Source organism: Sinocyclocheilus anshuiensis, unplaced genomic scaffold (genome assembly GCF_001515605.1).
Source record: "Sinocyclocheilus anshuiensis isolate Anshui unplaced genomic scaffold, SAMN03320099.WGS_v1.1 scaffold241, whole genome shotgun sequence".
Classification (NCBI taxonomy): Eukaryota; Metazoa; Chordata; class Actinopteri; order Cypriniformes; family Cyprinidae; genus Sinocyclocheilus; species Sinocyclocheilus anshuiensis.
The window spans coordinates 9059-20626 of record NW_015540865.1 but is presented as its reverse complement, the minus strand read 5'-3'; the positions used below and the strand labels follow the sequence as shown (position 1 = coordinate 20626).

At 36.5% G+C, this 11568-nt stretch overlaps 1 pseudogene; it reads left to right on the top strand.

Annotated features, from left to right (window-relative positions):
• Positions 1-6830: 6830 nt before the first annotated feature.
• LOC107688031 (regulator of G-protein signaling 7-like) overlaps positions 6831-11568 on the top strand; it is a 12431-nt pseudogene continuing 7693 nt past the window's right edge.

Sequence of the window (11568 nt, the reverse complement as noted above, 5' to 3'; positions counted from 1 at the left end):
TATCGGCAAATATCGTATCGCTGGGTATGAGAATCGATATCGTATCGTGACGAACCATCCGATTTACACCCCTAATGTGTGTATATGTAATCATAATTCAGTGAATACTTTACAAATGAATGTTTCTCTTTTTTATCTTTATTTGTTTGGTTTGTTGGACACAAACTCCCCTAACAGTTGAAGTAATATTATAAAGCTTATGTTATATGAAGTGTTTGTGTGATCTGAAGCCCTCATTGTGCTGCGGCTCATGATAAACTCCTCGGGTTGAATCTTTGGCTCTCGGTGGCTTTCTGACAGCGACACAAACCTTTTTATAGTCCTTATGACGTGCGCTAGCATAGCCGTGCTGAGAGACTCCTGAGGAACGCATGCTAACGCTAATCAGGAAACCATCAAACAGCCAAACATCCCAGAATATCCTGAGGACAAACAGAGCAGAGCCATCAAACAGCGCCGCGGCTTTGAAGAGAGGTCAGCGCTGGACGCCGGTGAGCCGTTAGCATGAGCAAAGAGAGTCTGAGCGCTCCTGCCGATCTCCAAACATCAGCTGCCATTTACATTCAGAGAGACGTTCACAGCAATCAGCATTCTGTCGTTATTTACTCGCTCTCGTGTCGTTTGACGCTCTGAAGAATGGCGTTCAGTTCGCAGTGAGCAGAGCCTGAGAGTCCCCTGAAAACACTGAAGCGCTGGAGTCATTTTTGCACTGTACTGTTGAAAAGGAAAAATTTAAAAATCATACGTTTAATCCTTCCCTTTTCATCTAGACCTTTATCTTAGTGGTTTTCAACTGGTTTTGCTTGAGGATCCAGATTTAATGTTGGATATTCAGTAGCAAACCAACAAGAGTCTCCTGAGAGTCAAACGGTCATTTCAGATGAATTTGTCAAAACACTTTGGTAGGATGTTCTGGATAGTTTCTAGGGTGTTGCTACGATGTTGCTAGGGTGTTCTGGGTGATTGCTACGGTGTTCTGGGTGGTTGCTAAGGTGTTGCTAAGCTGTTCTGGATGGCTGCTAGAACGTTGCTAGGGTGTTCTGGGTTATTGCTAGGATGTTGCTCGGCTGTTCTGGGTGGTGATTAGGACATTACTAGGGTGTTCTGTTGCTAGGATGTTGTTAGGGTGTTCTGGGTTACTGCTAGGATGTTGCTAGGGTGTTCTGGTTGCTAGGATGTTGCTATGATGTTCTGGAATGGTTGCTAGGACATTGCTGGGGTGTTCTGTTGCTAGGCTGTTCTGGGTGGTTGCTAGGATGTTGCTAGGGTGTTCTGGGTTACTGCTAGGATTCTGATAGGCTGTTCTGGGTGGTTGCTAGGATGCTAGGGTGTTCTGGTTGCTAAGATGTTGCTAGGGTGTTCTGGTTGCTAGGATGTTGCTATGGTGTTCTGGATGGTTGCTAGGACATTGCTGGGGTGTTCTGTTGCTAGGATGTTACTATGGTGTTCTGGATGGTTGCTAGGACATTGTTGGGGTGTTCTGTTGCTAGGCTGTTCTGGGTGGTTGCTAGGACATTGCTGGGGTGTTCTGGGTTACTGCTAGGATTCTGATAGGCTGTTCTGGGTGGTTGCTAGGATGCTAGGGTGTTCTGGTTGCTAAGATGTTGCTAGGGTGTTCTGGTTGCTAGGATGTTGCTATGGTGTTCTGGATGGTTGCTAGGACATTGCTGGTGTGTTCTGTTGCTAGGCTGGTCTGGGTGGTTGCTAGGGTGTTCTGGGTGGTTGCTAGGACGTTGCTAGGGTGTTCTGGGTGGTTGCTAGGACGTTGCTGGGGTGTTCTGTTGCTAGGCTGGTCTGGGTGGTTGCTAGGACGTTGCTGGGGTGTTCTGTTGCTAGGATGTTGCTAGGGTGTTCTGGGTTACTGCTAGGATTCTGATAGGCTGTTCTGGGTGGTTGCTAGGATGCTAGGGTGTTCTGGTTGCTAAGATGTTGCTAGGGTGTTCTGGTTGCTAGGATGTTGCTAGGTTGTTCTGGGTGGTTGCTGAAGTGTTGCTAGGGTATTGTGGGTGGTTATTGTTAGTTGTGTTCTGTGGTTTGCTTTATCATTGTTGAAAGATCTGTATCAGCAGAGAATTAGTATTTTAAAGTTGACAGTACGTGTTTCACAGGTCATCTCGACCTCAATATTTCCACTATATCAATATTAAATTATTTTCAATGTAAAATGTTGTTTACTTTTTCATTTTATGAAAACCTTTTCTCTTTGAATTAAGTTGTTTTTTCTGAGCCCATCAGCAGATATTTGTTCTTGTTTCAATCATAAACTCACTTCATTTTGATCAGTTTCTCAGGAAACAAGACTTCTTATCTTCTGTCATTTTGCTTCTTCAGTAAATGTGTCTTGATTTAGGAATCTTTAGATATTTGCGCTGGGAAGTGAGTTTTGCGTTGATCCCGTAGAGAGCGTTCGGGCGCTCAGAGAGTCGTTAAGAACCGCAGCAAACACTGACTGAAATCTGAGCAGCCCACAGGCTGTTATTTCGTTAATGTATTAATTAGAACCCACAGATCTGATGCATCATGGGAGAACAGCGCTGAGATGATGATGATGATGATGATGGGAATGAAAACCCTCAGAAAGTCGAGTCTGAGAGATGAGGAAGAGTTCAGATCCTCCTCTGCCTGTTTCTGCCATTACGCAATCAAGAGTCTTACATAAGCATCTTCAATAAATTACATCTGAAACGTAGAAACCTCAGCCTCTACGCTTCAAACACGCACACACATGCACACACACACGCACGCACACACACACACACACTCACAAACGCACACACACACACACACGTCTGGTACTCACACAAGCACACACACACATGTCTGGTACTCACACAAACACGCACACACACACACACTCACAAACACACACACGCAGACACACACACATGTCTGGTAATCACAAACACACACACACTCACAAACACACGCAGACACACACACACACACATGTTTGGTACTCACACAAACGCACGCACGCGCACACACACACACATGTCTGGTATTCACACAAACACACGCACTCACACACACACATGTCTGGTACTCACACAAACACGCACACACACACACACTCACAAACACACACACGCAGACACACACACATGTCTGGTAATCACAAACACACACACACTCACAAACACACGCAGACACACACACACACACATGTTTGGTACTCACACAAACGCACGCACGCGCACACACACACACATGTCTGGTATTCACACAAACACACGCACTCACACACACACATGTCTGGTACTCACACAAACACGCACACACACACACACTCACAAACACACACACGCAGACACACACACATGTCTGGTAATCACAAACACACACACACTCACAAACACACGCAGACACACACACACACACATGTTTGGTACTCACACAAACGCACGCACGCGCACACACACACACATGTCTGGTATTCACACAAACACACGCACTCACACACACACATGTCTGGTACTCACACAAACACGTACACACACACGCACAAACACACACATGTTTGGTACTCGCGCACAGGCACACACACACACACACACTCACTCACACACACATGTCTGGTACTCGCACAAACGCACGCACACACACTCACAAACACACACACACACACACTCAGACACATGCACGCACACACTCTCACTCACACGCGCACGCACGCACACACACAGACGCACACACTCACTCACACGCGCACATACACACTCTCACACTCACATACGCACACACACACACACTCATTCACACGCACACATACACACACACACACACACTCCCTCTCTCACACTCACACACACGCACACACTCACACACGCACACACACACACACACACACTGGACGGGGTCAAGACTCGGGGCAACAGTGAATAGACAGAGGTCAAATCCTTGCTGGAGGACGCACACAAGGACATGCACGTACATTCCCATCAGGTCAAAACTAATAGCAAGGACAATAAAGCATTTACATTTTAAGGACTGAATCACACTAACAATGCAATGCAATACTAATTCTGTCTTAAAACATACAAATTCAAAGCATATTGACTAATAAAGTAGGAAACGGGGAAAGTAAGCATGACTGAGCAAGTATCAATCACAAGAATATTCCTGATTATAACACGGCTCTCTCTCGATTCTGATTGGTCTGTGTTTATATTTCAACTTAGTTTACTTATGTAGCAAGCAGCCGTGTAATAAATAGGATAATGCAATAACAATAAATGTTGTTATTGCAGAATAAATCATTGCAGTCCCTTCACTACACACACACACACACCCTCCCTCTCTCACACTCACACACACGCACACACTCACACACGCACACACACACACACACACACTGGACTGTAGTGTTTATTCGGCTGTATTTCAGCAGTAAAACTGTAATCTCTCTGTAAACAGACGCTGCTTCATTCTTACAGCTTCATTCATCATAATGAGGCTCGTTTAGTTTTGACGAGTTGCTCGTGTCTCGCAGACGCCGTTACCGTTGATTGTTTACAGTCGCCAGGCAACATCACCACTGATACATGTCACACTCACTCAGATTTACAATGTGTTATTATATTCGGTGTTGTTTTAGCATAATGTTACTCTGATGTCAGACTCGTGATTCATTTGTTGTGATTCATCTGATCTTTTGCTTTGTGTCCAAGTTTCTAATAAAACACTGAGAATGAGTCGTTTTCATTTTTTTTTTAAATTTTAATTCCATAGATTATCAAGAATTACTCGTTACTGTGAACAATTAATATCTGCCATTCAAAAGTTTTTATTTATTTATTTATTTTTTGGGAAAGAAATTTTATTCATCAAGGCGGCATTAAATTGATCAAAAAGTGACAGTAAAGACATTTATAATGTTACAAAAGATTTCTATTTCAAATAAATGCTGTTCTTCTGAACTTTCTATTCATCTGTGAATCCTGAAAAATAAAATGCATCATTCTGCGCTAGTGTGTACTATTCTAGTTTATGCTTCAATTTTGTTATTTTAAATATCATTGAGATACTGTTTTTGTTAATATTTTAAATTTGATTTTATTTTTGCATTCTCTGCTATTTTATTTTAGTTAGTTATTTTATTTTCATCTATGAATTTGTCATTCCCTGGTAATCAAACCCATGACCTAATGTTTATTTTATTTTATTTTATTTTATTTTATTTAAACAACTGTTCCTTAGTTCCAAGATGGTTTGGTGAGAAGTGTGTTTTTATTATGACAGGTGGTTATTTATATAGTATTATAGTATTTATGAATATTTTACATTTGCTTTTATGTTGTATATTTTCATTTTTTTATATTTAAAAAATGTCATTTATTTTCGTATTTCAGTATAAATTATTTTAGTACTTCTACTTAAACTTATTTTATTTAGTAAACTTATTTATTTTATTTTGTATAGTTAGTTATTTGATTTGATTTACATTTAAGAATTTGACATTCCCTGGGAATCAAACCCATGACCTTATTTTATTTTTTTATTTATTTTATTTTTTTTATTTTCATTTCGATTTCATTTCGATTTCATTTAATTTCACTTCATTTTTATATTTTATTTTAGTTTTCAAATGACTTTAACTGTTGCTTAGTTCCAAGATGGGTTGGTGAGGAGTGTGTTTTATGACTGATGATGATTGATTGATGATCAGCTGAAAAGGATCATGAATATTCTTTAGACTGAGGCTTTATTCGCAATAAGAGCAGGAACGTGAATCGTCTCTCGGTTCAGATCTCGTTCTACTTTCACATGATATCAGGACATCCTCTCTGTCTGGAGAGAGACAGAGAGAATTTGTTAATTAAAAACAGGATGCTCTTATTTCTGCTTTGTCCCTGAAGATGCTCTTTCAGACGCAGATGTCTCTCGCTGCCTCTGGGGTTTTTCTACAAGCCTCTGCAAGACACAAAATCTCCAGAAACACACAGAAGTTTCTCTCGATTGAACAAATCCTCACACCGGCTGCCCCCAAAACCTACTTTTCAGAAACACTGAGTTCAGAATCGTGCTGCTTCTGGAGTAATGAGGCGTCGTTACCTGAACGATTTGTGTCCTGAAACAAACGTAAAGGGGAGTTTGTGTTCACAAGGTCAGAGCTTCATCACGTGCTGCTTTACTCCAGATCATCATCTGCTGCTATTCAGACCTCAAGTGCGAAACGGTGCTGTTTTATACTGCTACAACATTGTTCATATTTTGAATTTGCTTTTGTTTTACATTTTTGTGTATTTTCATTTTAGTATTTCAGATTTAGTTGATTTTAGTACTTCAACTTATTTTATTTTAGTCAGCTGGCAATTTTCTAATTTTTTTTAATCTAAAATTTGTATTTTATGCAGAGCAGTGCAATTGGCATTCCCTGGGAATCGTTGGTTTGACTGACCCAACCCATGACAAATTAAATTAAATTAAAATTTTTAATTAAATTAAATTATTAAATTAAATTAAATTAAAATTTTCATCTAATTTTTAAGATATTTTATTTTATTTCTTTTGTTTGTTTTTTTTTTGCAATTGGCAGTCCTTGAGAATCGAAGTTTTTTAAGTTTAAGTATTATAAACCAGTAGACTTTTTTTTTTGATAAACCTGTTGGGTTTGTCTGCAGATCCAGACACTCTCGTGTCTCGTGTGTAAATATTGCAAAAAGTGCAACTCTCAACATTCATCTTCAGATTTTCCAAGTTTCAGAGATTCAAAATCTGTCAGATTCAGATCTACTCACTCTTGAGTTTTGCTTCACTTTTACCTTCACATACTGCAGAAGCACCAGGACGATGAGTTCAGTTCCCAGTGAACACGAACATATAACCTGAATGCAGTCAGTAAGCGCTTTCTTCTGTTTGTCAGGCTCTGATATTGTCCAGTGGATGCAGAAGAACCTGAACATTGAAGACCAAGGTACAGTAAGATTTGAGATCATATTAAGCTGTGAAACACTGTCTGTCTTTCCTGAAATCACTCTCTCAAACTCACGAGAGCTTACAGACAGAGAGGAGAGCTGCGGATCTGTCCTGTCTAATCCGCTCGTGTCGCGGTAAACTCGTTAGGCAGATCGTTCAGACCGTTTGTCATTATTCAATCATGCGGCGGTAAATAAACGGCTTGAGGAAATCAAACGCTGCCGTTTACATCTACTGAGCTTCATTGATTTCAGCTTGATTTGTTTTTAGCCCAACATGACCTTCATGAAATCAGACGTTGTTTTCCATTCAAACAGACGCACTCTAACAGGGAACGTTGTGGCAAGGTTCTCTCAACATTCTGAACAAACATTCTTCCAGTAGTGTTAATAGAGCGTTCGTTCAGTGTTATCTAGGGCACATTATCAAAATGTTGCAAAAACGTTATTTATTCATTGTTCATGGAATGTTTGACATTCAACTACAACTACAAGCTACATTAATGCTAGTTTCAGAATGTTCAGAGAAAAGTAACATTCTGAAAATTTGATTTGTCAAAAGTAACAAGTCACAAGTAGTTTGCAAAATGATAAAATGGAACATTCCTGTAATGTTTTCTCTAACATTGATAACCAAGAAAAAACATTTTTTTAAACATTTAAAAAAAAAAACTGGACGTTTAGACATTCAGAAGTAATGTTTTCATAACTTAATGGATACTTTTACAAAACTTTCTTAGCAGGTTTATTATAGTTAACTGAAACTAAAACTAAATAATTAAAATGAAATAAAATAAAACTTTAACTGAATAAAATAAATAATAAAATATCAAAAAATAAATAAAATATAAAAAACGTAAACTTGTATTATTTAAGCTAGTTTCTCATTTTCATTTAGTTTATCTTGACGTACTTAAATATCTTATACCAAAAATAATAATTGTAAAATGATAAAATGGAACATTCCTGTAATGTTTTCTCTAACATTGATAACCAAGAAAAAACATTTTTTTAAACATTTAAAAAAAAAAACTGGACGTTTAGACATTCAGAAGTAATGTTTTCATAACTTAATGGATACTTTTACAAAACTTTCTTAGCAGGTTTATTATAGTTAACTGAAACTAAAACTAAATAATAAAAATGAAATAAAATAAAACTTTAACTGAATAAAATAAATAATAAAATATAAAAAAATAAATAAAATATAAAAAACGTAAACTTGTATTATTTAAGCTAGTTTCTCATTTTCATTTAGTTTCTTGACGTACTTAAATATCTTATACCAAAAATAATAATTGTAAAAAAAAAAATGAAAGTAATGACAAAAAAATAATAATTACTGAAACTTTAACTAAAATGAAAATATATATATATATTTTTTTTTTTTCATTTTTCATATATATGGAAAAAAGGTAACTGTGACTTTTTATCTCACAATTCTGACTTTTTCTCGCAATTCTGACTTTTTTCTCAGAATTGTGAGATATAAACTCACATTTGCGAGGAAAAAAAATCAGAACTGCGAGTTTTTATCTTGCAATTGTGAGTTTATATCTCGCTATTCTGACATTATAACTCGCAATTGCAAGTTTATACCTCACATTTCTGTGAAAAAAAGTCAGAATTGTGAGATAAAAAGTCGCAATAACCTTATTTATTTTTTATTCAGTGGCGGAAACAGGCTTCCATATATAAGTAACTCAAAATATTAATTAAAAGTTGTATCTCAGTGATACTAAAATAACCCTGGATCTATGTTAGCAGTGACAAGCGCAAATGACCAGATACAGAAACATGACGCATGCACATCTGCATTCACATCACCTCAGTGCATGTGTTTTTAATGCCTTTAGTCTCCATTAGTCCAGCTGTGTGTCTCAGTGTCAGTCAGATCCAGATTCAGCTCTGTTTGCTCTTCATTTGCAGTGCATTATGGGAACAGGTGATTTCAACACATTCAATGACTGTTTTTGCTTTTGAAGAACCAGGAAAATCTGTTTTTTGGAAACCTGGAAAAATGAGGAACAATGTGATTTCTAGATCTAAAAAAATGTCATGTACATTACTCTAATGTTAATATGCTATGGGCATTTTATAATTAATATGCATTTTACTAGTTCTGCCAAGCGCTAAAATATTTTATCTGGTAGAAATTGTGTTTTTAAAAAATAATTTTCCGACTGGAAAAGTTATGTAAATTCATTGTTTAAATAGATCAGGATCCCTGAAAAACATTCAGCTCTTAAAACGTCTGGAAACCTGAAATGTAATGATTGACCTTTTTAAATTAAAATAAGTTTTGAAAACAAATCTAGAGCTCGGAGTGGCTTTGGAGTCAAAAAGGTTGAGAAGCGCTGATCCAGAGTCTGACAGAAGGGGAATGTGTGTGTTAGTTGTCTAGAAATAATTAATCCAAGCAATTTAATTCTGTCATCATTCACACAGCCTGTGATTTCAAACTCATCTGACGTTCTTCTGTGGAACACGAGGAGATGCTGAGCGTTCAGAAGGACTTTCTGCTAAACGTCTTTTCTGAATTCGTATGTAGTGATGTAACCGATGAGTTTGTTTTTTGGGTGAACTGTCCCTTTAATTCCATTGCATTGTCGAGCTGAGCTGCATTATTTACTTAGAGGTCATTTATGATATCTGAAATATGAAACGACTCCAGACAGAGATGAGATGAGACGATTGCAACTGCTGCAATCAAAGGACAACAAGCATCTCATCTGAAGCATCTCAAGACCTCCATTTGTGTGTGTTTTTGTGTGTGTGTGTGTGTGCATTTCTGTGCGTTTCTCTGTGTGTGTGTGTGTGTGTGTGTGTGTTGCAGTGGAGGCTCTTCATCTGGGGACGCTGATGGCAGCTCACGGTTATTTCTTCCCCATATCAGACCACGTTCTCATGCTGAAGGACGACGGAACCTTCTACCGCTTTCAGGTGAGACGCTCTGAGATTCTCTCATCTGATTGGCTGAGAAACTCGTGGCCATCTGAAGACCCGAACCGCTGATCTTCACATGTGTGGATGTTTCCATTAGTGTGATGAAACATGATCATTCATATTCTCATTAAAATTCATATTCATGACATCATTCATATTCTGATTCAGATTCACAATGTCACTCATATTCTGATTCAAATTCATGTTATGGTCTCATGCATATTCATAATGTCACTCAAATTCATATTCATAACGGCATTCATATTTTGATTCATGTTATGGTCTGATGCACATTCATAATGTCATTCATATTCTGATTCAAATTCAGATTCATAACGTCATTCATATTCATGTTATGGTCTATGCATATTCATGATGTAATTCATATTCTGATTCAAATTCAGATTCATAATGTAATTCGTATTCTGATTCATATTCATGTTATGGTCTAATGCACATTCATAATATCATTCATGTTCTGATTAAAATTCAGATTCATAACATTCATATTCTGATTCAAATTCAGATTCATAACGGCATTCATATTTTGATTCATATTCATGTTATGGTCTGATGCATATTCATAATGTCATTCATATTCTGATTCAAATTCAGATTCATAATGTCATTCATATTCATGTTATGGTCTATGCATATTCATAATGTCATTCATATTCTGATTCAAATTCAGATTCATAACGTCATTCATATTCATGTTATGGTCTATGCATATTCATGATGTAATTCATATTCTGATTCAAATTCAGATTCATAATGTAATTCGTATTCTGATTCATATTCATGTTATGGTCTAATGCACATTCATAATATCATTCATGTTCTGATTCAAATTCAGATTCATAATATCATTCATGTTCTGATTCAAATTCAGATTCATAACATCATTCATATTCTGATTCAAATTCAGATTCATAACGGCATTCATAGTTTGATTCATATTCATGTTATGGTCTGATGCATATTCATAATGTCATTCATATTCTGATCCATATACACGTTATGGTCTGATGCACATTTATAATATAATTCTGATTCTGATTCATATACATGTTATGGTCTGATGCATATTTATAATATAATTCATATTCTGATTCATATACATGTTATGGTCTGATGCATATTTATAATATAATTCATATTCTGATTCATATACATGTTATGGTCTGATGCATATTTATAATATAATTCATATTCTGATTCATATACATGTTATGGTCTGATGCATATTTATAATATAATTCATATTCTGATTCATATACATGTTATGGTCTGATGCATATTCATAATGTCATTCATATTCTGATTCGTATTCATGATGTAATTCAATTTTTTATGCTTATTCATATTCAGATACATATTCATGGTTTGATTATTCATTTTCATGATTTCATTCATATTCTAGTTCATATTTATAAAATCATTCATGATCTGATACAAATGTATGTAAATGCCATTCATTTTCTGATACATATTCATGGTTCATGATGTCATTCATTCATTCTTGATATTTATGGATCCATTCATATTTTTATACATTCATATACATGACATTATTCATATTCTGATTTTGCATATTTATATTCAAAATGTAATTGATATTCTAATGCATATTCATGATATTCACATACATATTCCTGATTTTAGTATTCATATTCATTATTTCACTGTTCATATTCTGATTCATATT